We start from the raw sequence: 17912 nt of genomic DNA, 5'->3' as shown, positions 1-17912 counted from the left end.
CCCCACACACTAGTGCAGCTTTAAATCAGTTTTCAAACTTATGCCCATTGTGTTTTCAACAACTCAAACATCCGATCTATGGCCAGAGACTCACTGTATATAATATTATATTATAAAATTAATTATATTGAGATAATAAATATGATACTACGAAATAATTATTTATAAAGTATCAAAGCACTCAAAAGTGGTCAAGATAATAATTGCAATAACCATCAATTTCAAAGTAGATTCCTTGTAGTGATCATGGATTAAAAGCATAACCAAGAAATTGGCACCCTTATTGATGGGAAGAATGTTTAGCACAGTCTAAAAGAGCTGGGAATAGGGCTTCTCTACCTCTCGATATTTCTACCTATTTTTACTAAGACTTTTCCTTGCATCTTAGTTGGATTTTCTACCTATTTCTAATTACTTCTACTTTGATTTTTCTATCCAAATACTTTCTGATAAAAACGGCTCTAAAAGAATTGGTTAAAAATGGGTACAAGTGCCTATGAGTCCTATTGTGCATAGAAGCAAAAATCGTCAAAAAATCCTCCCTTTTAAAAAACCAATTGATTGCAATTTTCAACATTTTTTTGTGTTTATATCGCATAAAAATCAAATTTAAATTGCATCTAAAACCTTAATCAATCTCCCACCACCCTGTGAAACCCTTGAAACCTACAAAATAGCAAAATATTTTATGGATAACTCAATCGCGTCTTGTTTTTAGGGCACAACTACAAACAAGAGCTCACAGGGATGTGCGTAGAAGGTGCAACTAGTTGCAAACTTGCAAAGACTCAGGACGTGGTACATCTGACTCAATGATAGGCAATTTTCTTGTTGTAACACTGCTGCATATACATTCTATAACTTCACGCCACATAAATAGCATTTACAAAAAAATCAAACAAAGCATACAAATAGATGAATAATTTGTTAAATAAAAAAATTTCAATGCGCACATCAAAAGGATTTTTCAATTAAAATTAACAAGATAAAAAACGTTAAATCTATTTTATTTTTGTGGGGCTTCCATCCAAAGAGATAGTATTATACTGTTATGACAAGTGAATGGTCTATATTCCGAGGTTATATTTTAGGTCAATGTTCATACTTCATATTTTGTGTCCATTTAAACATGGTTTATTTTTATCAATTGACAAATGCAAGGATTTTTCTCAATACCATCAATACATTGTCACAAATGGTTTAATTTTGTGTCTACTTATCTAAATTGAATGTTAAATAAAATTTTCAATGTGCACATCACAAAGGTCTTTCAATTTAAATTAACAAGATAAAAAACATTAAATCTATTTTATTTTAGTGGGGCATCCATCCAAAGAGATAGTATTATAATATTATGACAAGTGAATGGTCCATATTCCAAGGTTATATTTTAGCTCACTAGTCATATTTCATATTTTGTGTCTACTTTATAATTGTTTAATTTTATCTACAGTCAGATGTGAGGATTTTTGTCAATACCATCAATACATTGTCACATGTGGTTTAATTTTGTGTCTACTTGTCATCTAAATTGAATGTTAAATAAAATTTTCAATGTGCACATCACAAGGATCTTTCAATTTTAAATTAACAAGATAAAAAATGTTAAATCTATTTTATTTTTGTGGGGCTTCCATCCGAAGAGATAGTATTTTACTATTATGATAGGTGAATGGTCTATTTTTTGAAGTTATATTTTAGCTTGTTGTGTCTACTTCTTATCTTGATTTTCTGCACAAATTAATTGTTATTGTGAAGATTGGTTGGTCATTTGGTCCAAACAACATTTGATGGTCTCTTTTTCTATAGTGGTAGCCTTTTAATTAGTTCTCTGGAAAGAAATAATCCATATTCCTGGCTAAATGGCTTGAATTTAATGCTAATTTAGGCTCTTCGTCATATCATTGCTTTGCTTGATTAATATGACAATGCTAAAGTGTCATTATTTTACAATCTCATTACTAGGAGTGAAGAGGTAATGTTATGTATAGGTCATCCTTGTTTTCCTATCATTGTATCCTTCTCTCAAGTTGTAGTACGAAAACCCTTGGCTGCATAAAAACATCAGCCTGATGTTTATATGTAAGATGTCCAATCTTTGTGACATCAAAATCTTGGTCATTGTGATTTTGTATGCTTATTTTGATATTATGCATATCTATCCTAAAATGTGTTTTGTCCATATCTCCTATTTCTACTTCTACTTTATATGAATCAATACTTTGACTAAATTGAAGGTTTGGTTTTATAGCAAAGCTCTTGAATGTGACTTGGTTTTGTATCTTGACTCTTTGAAAATGAGTAATTCGTGCTCAGTTAACTCTACCTATTATGAGAAATGATTTCTCTCTTATTGATCGATTAGATTTTTATTTGGATTCTATAATCTTTTGTAATGTCCCTTTTAAAGATACTTTGAATTTGACTTCAAAAATATAACTATAGCTTGCAACCAATACTATGAAGTCAGCTTCAGTTTATTTAAGTGCACTAAACAATCTTAGTTATGGTTTTGATGCTTGATTACATATGCATATTTCAATAGAAATAATGAAATTAATAATGGTGCCACGTTCTGATCTGAATTACTATCAATGAAATCTGATATAATAAACATCTTTATATGAATGAAATCCAAGCAATTTCTGTTTCAGATTACTCTATATGATCATGCGATGAAGATATGAGGGCTATCCCTCACTCGAATGGCTGTGCCTGATTGATCTTTATATACCTGCTATATAGTCTGGGCACTGTGTCTGATTATTACTTTCTAATTGTGTACACTTCACCTTGTAGTGGGGTGGGTGATACCCCCCTCTTACTTGGCTGACAAAGGGCTCCTTGAGTGCTGTGAATATGAAAAAAGATTAACAGCTTCGATGTCATGAAAGAAGCTTATGATCCTCTATTAATATCTATTCAGGTGATCATGATGTGAGGAGTTGTATCTCCTTAATCATGTCTCTTCAACAATTTAAATAATCAGGCTGTTAATCAGACTTAACTAATCACCCCTCCTTTAATCAATCTGATTTCTTCTTCATTATGACAGCGATACTTTTAATTATATCACACTTCACATCTAAGGAAGGTTTTGTGTGATTTGTTAGTAATCGGGTGGGGTTATTAGATCTTTGAAGATTCCTACATGAAATTTTCTCAGTGATAAAATGTTTTTTTCTTTTATCCTTCATGCAAGCATGTTTATTTGTAGTTGTTTTGAGGTCTTACTAACTTTTTGAAGGTTTCAGAGTTAGTTATGATTGTCTAATCTCTATGATTAAACATTCTTTTTATATTGATAATAATTTGGAATGCACTGTTGTTAGTAGCGTTTTACCATCCACTCACATCATACAACAAGACTGGAGGTTTACTCATATATATTTCAGTGAAATCTTTTATTGTTAACTTAGCAATAACTTTATAAACTTCATACAGAACTTACCAAAGAATCATATACTAGCAAAGCTTACATGCTATACTATATTCTACTATTTTAGACAAACTTTGCATTTGGAGAACTCATGGACTAAACTCTCTATTTTAGACAATTTATGTGATAAACTCTCTACTTTATTTGCTCTCTACATCTCTATGCTATAGAAATGCCTTTAAATTTCAAAAACAGGTGGTTTTTGTCTCAATTTCTACATTTTTCTTAAATCTGATTTTTCAGTAATTTTTTCAACAAACCTTGTACTTTTCGTTTGTTGATTTTTTCCCAAAAGATTTTTGCTGCTATGGAGTGTTCTCTATAAAATTTGTGCCTTCAATGCTTGATATTTAAGCTGGACGGAGAAACTTTAATCATCTTTTCTTCTCTTTATCCCAAAAAATAGATGATCTAGGTGTTGCCAATTTCAAAAGACCACTAACATGCAAACTATAATAAAAAACCCAAAATCCTCCCATGGAATAATTGAGAGTGAGCACATTTGGGATTAATATTTTTGTATGTGCAACACTAGGCACATCTTTGCTACTTTTTAGCATGCAACGATATTTGCATAAAGATGTTGTTATGTCATGCAGTTATATTGAACGGAAACCATTTTTAATAGACAAGATCTCTATCCCTATCTTTTGGGAAAGGTTCTTGTTGTGACTAATTTCACACATCGCCCCATTGCAAATGTGGACCCCCAGTTGTTTGCTTTTTATGGTTTTGTCGTAGTTCTGCAGTTTCATAAGTCTATTTTCGAGAGTTTAGAGTTAAAAGTTTTTTTTTTCCAAGAGTCACCCCGAGCTAAATGGAGAAATCATGCCCCGATCAGTGTCTAGACGTCACCAAAGCACTCAGAAGGCACGAAGGACGAAGATCGCAATTCTTTGAGTCAATTCTGACACCTTCCTATTTTTTAGGAATTCTGCTATTTTGCTTTTTTGCTTTTTTCTACTTCTTTGAAAGTAGACCTAGGGTTGGGTCCCTCGGGTCATGGCGTCAGTGCCCATGTCTTCAAAATCGAAAAATTATGTCTCCAAGTATAAAAAGCAAGAAATTAGGGTCTTGTTCCAAAAGATCAAAACTTCAACATGGCAGATCAAAACTTGAACAAGGCAATAGAGGAAAGGATGGCAGCATGGTAAAAAGAAATTCAATGTCCAATGATGCCCAAGGACAGCCTAGGCAAGGTGAAAGATATGTCTAAGCAGCTGCAAACTCCGACCAGCATGGTGAAAGGTATGGCCAATCAGCCTCAAAGTTCAACCTGCCTAAGGATGAGCATGGCAATGGAAGAAGAGAAGTTAAACTATGCCTAAGCATGCATGAAGTCTGCCTAGCATGTGGTCAAGACAGCATTGAAGTCCTCCATGGCAAAGTAGTCTCAAAGTCCGCCAAGGAAGAGGTAACGTTGATTGTCCAAAACATCAACAAAGTCCGCCCTCTCAACATTGTCCATCATGATGCAAAGTCCGCCCTCTCAACATTGTCCATCATGATGCAAAGTCCGCCCATGGTCAAAAGGGAATGGCAGAAGACTAGTCAAGTCCACCCTAGAGGATGGCTAATCAATATCCAAATCCGCCCAAGGGGAAGAGCAACGTCCAAAGCACGGGTAAAGTCCACCAAGGGAAGCAAGATGAAGTGGCATGTGAAGATCAAAGTCCGCCTTGTCCAAGAGAGGGTGAAGTCCACCTAAGGTATGTCCAATAATACATGAAGTCCGCCCTAGCAAGTGTTGAGACATGGACCAGCAAGGACTCAAACCTAGGACCTTCCATACGTTGTTGGAGTGCTCTACCACTAAGCTACTGGCCCCTCTTGGACCAGTCCATCGTCAGTCTGGGTGTGGCTTATTTCCAACACCAAAACCCCCCCTTAAGCCACACCTCTAGTGTGCTTGGGGCTCCTAGCCTGAACCTGGCTTTGATACCATGTTGAGACATGGACCAGCTAGAACTCAAACCTAGGACCTTCCATATGCTGCTGAAGTGCTCTACCATTGAGCTACTGGCCCCTCTTGGACCAGTTCATCGTCGGTCCGGGTGTGGCTTATTTCCAACACCAACAGCAAGGAGGTTGACAAGATAAATGTGAAGTTCGCCTAGCAAGGAGAAGCATGATCAAAGGCTAATTGTCTGACACAAGTTCAACTCCGCCCAAGCCTAAAAACACATCCAAACACACTACAAAATCTACCTAGCCTAAGAGAAGGATGTCCAAACATGGGGTAAAGTCTGCCTTGGCACTTAGATTGGAAATTCTAATTATCTCCAAAGTCCGCCTAGGTTGGAAGATGGCTTGAAAACCTCAAAGTCCAACCCCCTTTGTGAAAGATGTCTAATCGACTATGAACTCCACCCTAGAGAGAAGATGGCTAAACAAGATGAAAAGTTCACCCATGGCATAGGAATTAGGCATGAAGATGACCAACTTGCCATGATGAAGGGGGGGAAATGACTAGAGAAATAAGCAAATTTGACATAAAGCACATGAGATCACCATTGGAAGATCAATCGAGATTGAATGGGTTGGAAAAATAAATTCAAACACTTGGAATATTTTTAAATTTTTTTCAAAACTTAGAATTATTTTCGAAGGGGAAATAAATTTAGAAAAAAATTTGAAAACTTTTGGAATTTGAGAGAAACATCTAGAAGGTTCCTTGCTTTCTTAGCTAAGGATGAATTCTTGAAAGAAGAATAAAACTTTCCATTTTGGGAAGAAATAAAACAAGTCTAAGTTCAATGAATATAAATAAAACCAAAAAAACGAAAAAACTGGAAGCTCCTAAAAATCGAACTTTTGAAGTCTATATCAATTTGACTCGTCACTTTCAAATTCATTATCAGGTTTGAAGATTGGAGTTCGATTGTGAAGAAGTTTCTCTCTCTCGAAGGTTTGAAAGATTGATTTTTTGAAGAATTTTTGGAGTAAAATTTTTTAACTGTTGGATGACAAGAAACAAAGTGCTTTTTCTAAGTTTAAACAAAATTTTCAGAATTAAAGGTAGATTTTCAGTCACAAGAGCAAATTTGAAGGTCCAGAATCCGAGTTTGACTGATTACTTTCACCCTCCTGTCTTATTCACTTATTTTCACGAAATTTGCCAAATGCTTAGTCAAATTTTTCCACTTTTAGACTGATTTTTCACAGATATTTAGCTTTTTGACAGGCTGAAGTGAAATTTTCAAGTAAAAAGGTCCAAAATCAGAGTTAGAACCTTCAAATTTTCTCGAAAATAATATTGAATTTTCATGTGTATTGCAGGTTAATGACCACCAAAGGAATACCCTCCAGGAAAGCTCAGATGAAGTTCGCCAGTAAAGGGTTGCAGCCGGAATCGAAGATCATTTCCAAATGGAAAAATGTCACAGATACCAACCTCGGGCATGTAGATTTCAAAGACTTCAAAAGGAAAATGTATGGGCACGATGGATACTTGCCAACACCTATTGCCCGTCGGATGATGAGAAATGGCATCGTCCAGGTAGCTGGATTTCCACCAGCTATGTGTTGACGTAGCTAAAATCGTATTGCTACAACTCTATCCAGTCAACACAGAATAGAATATTTTGCTGAGTATTCTATCCTCTTGAAATAAGGGATCCCTAATGTTGTTTTTGATTGATCAACAAGGACGACCTCAAGGTTCCAATTGCCAGTTCATGACTACAAGATAACTCAGTGATTTGATGTGTTTTGTTGGAAACACAAGGGGCCTTGTGTTTACAACAAGTTGTTTTGCATCCAATGATGCTATGATTCTCAGACTAGGAAATAAATCAAAAGAGAAAAGTTTTAGGAATCCTAAGGACACTGATGATAACAGCTAATGCAGCGGGTAGACATAAACCAGTTCTTGTTTCACCAGAGACATCCTCACAACTTGACAAGAACGGTGCAAGCTCCAAAGGGATGAAGTATTTTCAGACTATGGGGATCCATCTACGAACCCAATTCTGGCGCAGACTAAAATGAATACCTACAGTTCAACTAAGCACAGTTTTGGGTTCAGACTAACCATGCACAATGACCTACAATCATTAGATCCCCAATGGTATGGACCTGAAATGCATCAAATATCCCCCACAATTCGCCATTAAAACCATTGAACTCTAACTAACCAACTAAAGGGAAACCATGCAAACAGAAGAAAACAAAGACAACAAACACCATATTTCAATGTTCATATATTTGCTTCAGCTACCATTACAACAATTTTTGCAGTTCTATTCTACTCCTAATAGTCTAACTAATTCTAACCTTCTACGAAAACTCTAACCCTTTACAATGACAGGCATCCTGCCTTTTATAGATTTTTCAAATTGAACCAAAGGCCAGGATTGATTGCATCCAACAATCCTAATCTGCCTTCTAGAACTTGGCATCTTGTAAGAACCCAACTTGGCTCTCCTCTGCTGACTGTTTCTTTTGAATGCAGTAGATTTGAATTTGTTTTGGTTTTTGAATGTTTATAGATTTTTTTTGTGTTTTTTTGGTAATAATGAGCAATGAAACAATACTGGAATAAACTCCTATGCTTAAAATAATACTGAAACAATAATATTACTGCTGGAATTAATTTACGAGACTATCAAGGGAATGTTTGTTCTGTTTTATGGCCAATATGCCTGGAAAACAAATTCATTACAATGTAAGATAAAAACCTGATTTTTGCTGTCCTAGTAGTTGAAAAAAATCTGCCAACTGCAAATTTTAATTTTTTTGAAAAAATTACTGTTCACGTGGTACTGTAGCAATCCGTACGGCGGCACTATTCACGCGGTACTGTTCACGCGGCACTGTAGCAGTCCATACGGCGGTACTGTAGCGTTTATTGTAGTGCGGGTACTGTAGCAGCAATTGTATTTTGAAATGATTGCTTCAATTCTGATTTTTAATGGCTGCCAAATGAAACTGTAGGTCTGCAATTAATATATATTCGAAAATCTGCATACCCTAGATGTCTTCCCTTCTTTTTAAAGCCCAAATAGAACTCCAGAATGAAGCTCTCCTGAAATGCCAAATTTAGTGGATATTTCACCACCTCAAATGGTTGCAACACTGAAGAATTGTCGCTCTCCAATGGCTGACTGAATCAGAAACCCTTGGCTTCTTCTCCCAAGTTCATAACAAACAAATATCAATTCTCTGGATGGATGCTATAAAATGAGCTCTTAAGTCCCTTCTTATTCTTTCTTATGAGAGCTCGAACACTTTCTTGGCCAATGTGGGATTAAAGACATATTCACACATTATAATATTAAAGTGACTTTATTATTATAAAGTTACTTTATAACTTTATAATAACATTAAAATATTTAAATAAATCACTTAAGTCACTTTTAATTAAATTAATTAAATATAAAGTCACCTTTTTTAATTTAATTTTATTTAATGACTTAATAAGAAATTAATTTAATCAATTTCTCCTTATTTCTCCACTTAGCCTTCGGAGAATGTAAAGGCTAAGAACTCCAATGAGATGCTAAAAAGGTGGGGACATTACAGTCCGCCCTTCCTGAAATTGCTTGTCCTCAAGCAACTTCAACTCCGGATGCTGCAAAATCTCCTCATTCTCCCAAGTAGCATCCTCTACTGGCAAATCCTTCCACTTCACCAAATATTCCCGGATGGTACGTCTCCTCAAGTTCCTTTCTCTGAAATCAATGATAGCCTCCGGTATCAAAACAAGTTTTCCCTCATCATCCAGGGGTGGTAGTACTGTAGAAGGCACAATATGATGTCCTAGCGCCTTCTTGAGGCGTGACACATGAAAAACGTTGTGCACCTTGCTCTCTGCCTGTAAATCTAACTCATAAGCCACCTCTCCCACTTTCCTGATAATCCTAAATGGACCATAGTATCGTGGCTTAAGTTTCTCGGCACCACTCTTCTTGAGAGTGGATTGACGGTAAGGCTGCAACATAAGATACACCATATCTCCAACCTCAAAAGTCCGCTCAGTCCTCTTCTGATCTGCATACTGCTTCTGCTGATTTTGTGCCTTAGTTATATTATCCTTGAGAGTCTTAACAATGTCTTGACTCTCCTGTAACAAATCACCTGCACTGGGCACTCTATTGTCACTCAAAAGCAGATCCATAAAATTGGGTGCCTCATACCCATACAGGGCCATAAACGGTGACATTTGAATAGACATGTGATAAGTGGTATTGTAGCAATACTCACAGAGATAAATCCACTTTACCCATGCCTTCTGTTGCCCTGCTATATAATTTATGAGATATCCCTCCACCCATTTGTTCACTATCTCTGTCTGACCATCTGTCTGAGGGTGGTAGCTAGTACTCGGAGTGAGCTCTGTCGCACACAACCTGAATAGCTCCTGCCAAAAGTGACTCATAAACCTGCTGTCCCTGTCACTCACAATGCTCCGAGGTAAGCCATGTAATCTAAATATCTCCTTGAAGAACAACTCTGCCACCTGTGTAGCAGTGTATGTAGCAGTGATCGGAAAGAAGTGTGCAAACTTCGTAAGGCGATCCACAACCACATATATGCAGTCCCTGCCTTGGGCCCTAGGCAGTCCTGTGATGAAGTCCATAGACAAACACTCCCACTTCCTATCAGGAATCGAAAGTGGCTGAAGTAAACCGGCTGGATAGGAGTGTTCTTGCTTATTCTGTTGGCAGGTGGGACACTCCCTAACATACTGAAGTACCTCTGCTTTGAGCCCTTTCCATGTGAAGCGCTCTCTAATCTGTCGGTATGTCTTGTAGTAACCAGGATGTCCTGCCATAGGTGAATCATGAAAAGATTTCAGAACCATCCTCCTCACTGCTGATCCTAGAACCAAAAATATTCGCCCTTTGTAAATGATGAGCTCATTCACAAGGGTGTATCTGCTGTCCTGAATATTCCCATCTATGAATCCAACTGCCCAAGTATCCTTTGCATACTCTGCAAGGATCAAGTGTCTCCAATCCTCCGATATGTCTGTCAATAAGCTCAAATGGGGCCGACGTGATAAGGCATCAGCAACTACATTCTGTGTCCCCTTAAAATATGTAATGTCAAAGTCATAGGACTGTAACTTGCTCACCCACTTCTGCTGCCTATCATTGAGATCTCGCTGCCCCAAAAAGTATTTTAGGCTATTATGGTCGGTTTTGATACAAAATTTGCTACCTACCAAATATTGCCTGAATTTAGCCAAAGCATGCATAATAGCTAACATCTCCTTATCATATATGCTAAAGCTCCGCTCTGGCCCTCTCAATTTCCTGCTCTCATAAGCAATAGGGTGCTTCTCCAGCATAAGCACCGCTCCAATGCCCTCCCCGGAAGCATCACAGTGTAGCTCAAAAGGTTTGCTGAAATCTGGTAATGCTAACACTGGACAAGAAGTCATCAACTCCTTAAATTTCTCAAAACACTCCTGTGCCTCAGGAGTCCACAAGAAAGCTCCCTTTCTCATCAAATCTGTCAAGGGTGCTGCATGCCTAGAATATCCATCCACAAACCTCCTGTAGAAACCACATAATCCCAAAAAGCCCCTCAACTGTGTAAGGTTCACCGGTGAAGGCCACTCCACAATGGCACGAATCTTTTCATGATCCATGCGTACGCCCTCTGCACTGATGATGTGACCCAAGTACAACAACTCTGTCATGCCCAAATCACACTTTGACTCCTTTGCATACAAGGACTCTCTGCCCAATATATCCAACACCGTGTCAAGGTGAACCAAGTGCTCCTCCCAAGATCTACTGTACACCAAGATATCATCGAAGAAGACAAGTACAAATTTCCTCAACTGAGGATGGAAAACCCAATTCATTGTTGCCTGAAAAGTAGCAGGTGCGTTAGTTAGCCCAAATGGCATAACTACAAACTCAAAATGGCCACAATGACATCTAAAGGCTGTCTTCTCAATGTCCTGCTCTCTAACTCTGATCTGGTGATAACCTAATCTCAAATCTATCTTTGAAAAGAAGCAAGCTCCATGAAGCTCATCTATCAACTCATCGATCCTAGGAATGGGGTACCTGTTTTTAATTGTCTTCCTATTAAGCACCCTGTAATCAATGCACATCCTCAATGTCCCATCCTTCTTCTTCACTAAGACCACTGAAGAAGCGAAAGGAGACTTACTTGGTCTAATGTGGCCCATAGCAAGTAACTCCTTTACGGTTTTCTCAATTTCATCCTTCAACCTCTTCGGATGCCTGTAAGGTGTAATCATGATGGGTTTAGCCCCCTCCTCTAACTCAATGATGTGCTCAATACCCCTGTCTGGTGGTCTACCTGGTGGAATGTCACTGAACACCTTAGAGTGTTTAACTCTAAGCTCCTGAATATCAGGAGGATATTCAATCTTCTGCTGTCCCTCCTGTGATGGCATCAACATGCACTCTGCTGCCCACTCTACCTGATCATGTCGAATCAATCTAGCCATCCTCGGGAAAGAAACCATCCTGAGATCACTGTCCCTGATTGCCTTAAGAATATGTGTCTTCCCATTCACTTTAAACCTCATCTCCATCTCCTTGAGGTTAAGAGTGAACTCCCCAATATCATGCAACCAACTCATCCCAAGGACTATATCTGTATCTCCCATAGGCACAACATAGAAATCTGCCTTAAAATCATAATTATTAACTTTCAATGGGAGTCCAGTGATCTTACGATCACATTTGAGGACATAGCCATCAGCTACCCTCACTCTAATTCCCCCAAACTCCTCTGTTTGTATGCCACGCTTCTCCACCATCCTAGCATCAATGAAATTATGAGTGGCACCTGTATCAACCAAAGTTATGACTCGCTGTCCAGCAAGCACTCCTCTCATCCGGAATGACCCTTCTTGCCTAATACTTGTGAGACGAGCTTCCCTAAGTTGCCCATCTCCTTCCCCATCATTGGACTCCATTTTAGACAAGTTTTCAGCCTTGTCTTCCTCTTTTTCACCATCTATTTCCTCTATATCAGACTGCTGGTCTGAGTTATCTGATTCTGATTCCTCATAGTATGCCCACATAACTCTGTTAGCTTTGCCCTTTGGTCTAAGAGGACAATCATGGTTTGCATCATAGGGTCCTTTACAGTAGAAACATAATTTTTTCTTCCTCAAATCATTTAATGTTTTCCTATCAAAAGGTGCTGGAGTTTTATCTTTAGAATCATTTTTAAAATTAGTCCTCTCTGGTTTTTTATAAAATGGTTTGTTATCCTTACTAGAAGATGCTCCTTTGGACTGAAATTTGTTTGTTGGGACTGCATGTTCCATACTTCTTGCCTTTTTCATAGCTTCCTGTAACGAAATAGGATCAAATGCCTTTATCCAACCTCTCAGTGGTTCGGATAGGCCCTCAATGAAAAGAACTATCAATCTACGCTCTGAAATGTTTGGCACCATGACTGCCAACCGCTAAAATTCACCAATGAAATACTCCAAGTTGCCTGTTTGTTTTAGCTGTGCTAAGTCCCGGAAGTAAACCTCTAGATCTTTCTTGTCAAATCTTTCAACCAACCTATCCACGAAGTCCTGGTACTCTGTCACCTGATTATGTTGAAGTGTTACCAAACCATGGTACCACCAATCATGTGCTACTCCCTCCAAATGCAAAGTGGCGTATTTGATAGCTTCAATCTCTGTCATTGGCCTCAGTGCCAAAAATGTGTCAAGCTTATGAATCCAAGTTTGAGCTGTCATCTTACCACTCCCATCAAATGTAGGCATAGTAAGCTTGCCTGTAACTCTATTCAGCTCACTATTTTGACCTCTAGGCCTCCTATCCTGTCTGAGTGACCTGTAATGCTCTCTCCTCTGATTTACAAACCTCTCGAATGTCATCCTCTCTCGTACCTGTGGAGTTAATAAATCCCATTTGTCATTCGCAGCCATGAGGATATCTGCGAACATCTCCTCTCCTGGTTCTCCTGTAGGTGCTACCTCAGGCTCATCTCTAATGAAGGTAGGACGTGTAGGCCTGTCTCCTGTCCTGGAATGAGTCCTCTGAGCTCTAGGTGACCCCACTGCACTCCTGTTATCCCCTTGCTCCTGATTCTGTCTGTCTTGTGGGTTCATGCGCTCAATCATGGTGGTGAGTGCCTGCAAGGCCTGAGCCATCTGCTGCTGTCCTGTAGCCATTACTCTGAAAAATTCCCTTGTTTCTTGCTCCTCATTCCTATCGCCTCTGGGTGAGCTACCCCCTTGCCTGTCACCCATGGTGCCCGACTGCCTGTCAAATTCTTGTTCCCTGTCAAACAAAGCTCGCCTGCGAGTGTAATATCTGTGAGAGCCAACCTCAGGCGGCTGCATGTGATTGCTAAACCCTCAGGATGGCAGGATTTAGCTCTGATACCAATGTAAGAACCCAACTTGGCTCTCCTCTGCTGACTGTTTCTTTTGAATGCAGTAGATTTGAATTTGTTTTGGTTTTTGAATGTTTATAGATTTTTTTTGTGTTTTTTTGGTAATAATGAGCAATGAAACAATACTGGAATAAACTCCTATGCTTAAAATAATACTGAAACAATAATATTACTGCTGGAATTAATTTACGAGACTATCAAGGGAATGTTTGTTCTGTTTTATGGCCAATATGCCTGGAAAACAAATTCATTACAATGTAAGATAAAAACCTGATTTTTGCTGTCCCAGTAGTTGAAAAAAATCTGCCAACTGCAAATTTTAATTTTTTTGAAAAAATTACTGTTCACGCGGTACTGTAGCAATCCGTACGGCGGCACTATTCACGCGGTACTGTTCACGCGGCACTGTAGCAGTCCATACGGCGGTACTGTAGCGTTTACTGTAGTGCGGGTACTGTAGCAGCAATTGTATTTTGAAATGATTGCTTCAATTCTGATTTTTAATGGCTGCCAAATGAAACTGTAGATCTGCAATTAATATATATTCGAAAATCTGCATACCCTAGATGTCTTCCCTTCTTTTTAAAGCCCAAATAGAACTCCAGAATGAAGCTCTCCTGAAATGCCAAATTTAGTGGATATTTCACCACCTCAAATGGTTGCAACATTGAAGAATTGTCGCTCTCCAATGGCTGACTGAATCAGAAACCCTTGGCTTCTTCTCCCAAGTTCATAACAAACAAATATCAATTCTCTGGATGGATGCTATAAAATGAGCTCTTAAGTCCCTTCTTATTCTTTCTTATGAGAGCTCGAACACTTTCTTGGCCAATGTGGGATTAAAGACATATTCACAAATTATAATATTAAAGTGACTTTATTATTATAAAGTTACTTTATAACTTTATAATAACATTAAAATATTTAAATAAATCACTTAAGTCACTTTTAATTAAATTAATTAAATATAAAGTCACCTTTTTTAATTTAATTTTATTTAATGACTTAATAAGAAATTAATTTAATCAATTTCTCCTTATTTCTCCACTTAGCCTTCGGAGAATGTAAAGGCTAAGAACTCCAATGAGATGCTAAAAAGGTGGGGACATTACACATCTTTAACCCATGCTTATTTAGTATTCAATTATCCTCCCAACCATATTCTCAACTACTTACAACTGTTTGGCATCAATTCAGGTCAATCCGGTAGTTGGAAATAACTGACCTATGTCCCTTTGCTTTCAAATATATTAAACGAGGCCCACAGGCAATCATGTACATTAAACGATTCAATTTTGCAACTGATTTTCTGGAATTAATTCCAGTTGTGTATCTTTTTGAGAATGCATTTTTTGTAGAATTACGAGTGTTCTTTGTCCTTAGTCTTGCTGGGACTTCAACTTGTTGTCTAGCGGTGACGCATTTCTCCATACTTCATCGCTTCAACCTTGCTCTCTGCAACACGTTCTTGCATCTTCGCTTCCGGCTTCAATCGCGATCGTGCCTTCAATCTTAGCTTTAGGTTAACGTCTATATGCAAACAACCAATTTCAACTTGACTTAATCATTTTGAAGAATTAAATGATTTAAATAATTTTAACTTTAAATGCCCCTTGATACTGAATTTAACTTTAACTTGAAAGTATTGATATTATGGGGATTTAGGATAGACTGGATTGCCAGAGTCCGAGCATGAGTCCAAAAAAGGGCCCTCATGATTGGTTGAGCTAAGGCAACCACCTCCTGGATTTTGGCGTACTCCTTTTGCACCTGTAGCATTTTGATCCGTGCTGCTTGTATTCTGAGTGCTACTTCGAATACATCACTAATAATCTTCTTTCCTTTCTTTTTAATGCTCTGGACCCATTCCCCAACGGCCATGGCATTGTCACGCACTCCTTCAAATTCAATTGTAGTCTTTTGTGCCAGTGCCAATGGGGGAACATGGGATTCAGAGGCATGTTGCAGTGGTTTCAACAGGTGATCAATGTACCTATTGGTGTCTGTTTTATCATCTACCAAACATTAGGATAGGATACCCAAAGGTATTCTATCCTCTCCTGAAAAATCACTACTGATTCCAAGGTCTATATGTGCGAACAAGTGACTTTAGTGGAATAGCTTCTTGGGTAGTGTATGCTGAAATTTCGAGGGGGACTTACGTTTGACAAGTATCTTGAATTGCTGGACTTAGATGGATTTAGCAATTTTAGGCTCTTCTTTTTTCTTTTGGGGAATTTTCTAGGATTTAGACTTTCAAAAGAAAGGGAAAAAGGGATAGGGTTTAGGAAGGCTAATCTAATCCTACGAACTCTGGAGACGGTATCAACTGGGTGCTCTCGAGAAACCAAACCTTGCTTCGCCACACTAGGGACAACTACACAAGGCCGATGCAATCTTCAATGGGTTGTGCTTATGATCGAGATGTTGGGATGCACAGGGGATGGGCTCAGACTAACTTTGCACAATAGAATGGAAATCATCCATTTACCAAAAGTATGAGCGGAGATACACCATCAATTGACAATTATCAAATCCTTCATTGAAATTAACAACAATGAAAGCAAATCTAAATTAATTCTAACTAAGTGTTGAGGCAATTGAAACCATGCAAATCATTCAAATAATAGAGATTACAAAGCGGCGCACATGCAATATATTATCTGGAAATGACCTTAAGCAACAATACATCAAAAACCTCACACTCTCCAAATGAGAGGAGGTAGCCTTATATAGTTTTCAAGAATAAATGAACGGCCGAGATCAAACAGTGATCAAGGGCCCAGATTGAAAGCTATAAACCCTAATTAGGGTTGCCCAAAACTAACTACCCTCAACCAATTACATTTGGGACACTTGTCCTTCTTGCTAAATATGAACCATCAATGAAAATAGAAGGTTGTTGCATTGTGAAGTGCGCCCTTCTAGAAGCTTCTGAATAAGTCAGGTTCATCAAACCTGGACATGCTGACTTGGAGCGATCTGATTGGTTGGAAAATGACGAGGCGCCACCTCAACGTGTTGGATGTCTTTCTTGAATTCTCCAATTTGTGTCAAGAAATCGTCTAAGTATGGAAATTTGATTCCTTCTTGTCACCATTTGATTCTGCTTGGGAGCTTGTCTTTTTTAATTCCTTCAAGAGATGAAATTCTTCAAGAAGTTGGAAGTTTATCTAACTTTTCCATATTTTCACCAAGTCTGAGAACTTTTCTTTCTTGATGCCTTGAGATTCTTTCAAGTGCCTCGAATTTGGAGGAGAAATCCCCTCGTGAAGTTTTTCCCATACTTAGCCAAATTTTGGCCCTCTCTATACTCGGACGAACCTTGCTCGTGGTCCTGTCTTCAATTTTGAATTTGGCTCGAAACTCCATTTGTGTTTTTTGTGATGATCCTGCCTTAAGTTGCCAATTTATGTTGCGTGGGAGGAGGGTAAAAGCTCTAGATAATCCCTTGCAAATATGAAATGATGGGATCCAATTGTTCTGGCATTCGCTGTGATCATGTCCTTCTTCTCGATACCCTGACATGCCTTCATCATAATTGAGGAAATTGGAATTTTCTTTGTGAAACATTTCCCATACTTAGCCAAATTTTGGCTATCTTCACGCCCGGATGAACCTTGCCTGTGAACTTGTCCTCAATCTTTCGTTTGGCTTGAAACTCCAGCTGCGATCTCTATGATGATCCCACTTCTATTGCCTCCTGCGACCTGTAAAACCAAAGGAAAATAAGTTAAAAATCTATCTTGGATTAAAGAAAATCGAGGCTGCGAACGGCTAAGTGTTTGGAAAATTTCACTTCATTTTCATACTTAGCCATGAGAATGGGATTTTCACATGTAAATTCTCCAACCTTCAAGATAACTGTGATCACAATCCAACACCAAGTGTTATAACTCCGAAAATTTCTTATACTTAGCCAAAAAAATGATTTTCCTCCCTTAGAAATTCGAACAAATTCACTAAAAATCATTTCTCAAACTCTGGAAAAACTCAGAAAATACATAAATCTGCATCATGAATTTAATTTCACCTTCAAAAATACTCAAAAATTCAGGAGAGATTCAATAATTCGTCCTTATACTGGTTGTCTTTCTCCAAAAATCTCTGAAACTTTTGT

At 38.1% G+C, this 17912-nt stretch overlaps 1 protein-coding gene across 1 annotated transcript in view; it reads right to left on the bottom strand.

Moving 5' to 3' along the window:
• LOC131038306 (vacuolar sorting protein 18) overlaps nucleotides 1-17912 on the bottom strand; it is a 394486-nt gene that overhangs the window by 240969 nt on the left and 135605 nt on the right. The window lies entirely within an intron of this gene.

This window comes from Cryptomeria japonica, chromosome 6 (assembly GCF_030272615.1).
Source record: "Cryptomeria japonica chromosome 6, Sugi_1.0, whole genome shotgun sequence".
NCBI lineage: Eukaryota > Viridiplantae > Streptophyta > Pinopsida > Cupressales > Cupressaceae > Cryptomeria > Cryptomeria japonica.
Note: the sequence above shows the minus strand (reverse complement) of the source record. Positions and strands in the feature narration are given on the sequence as shown.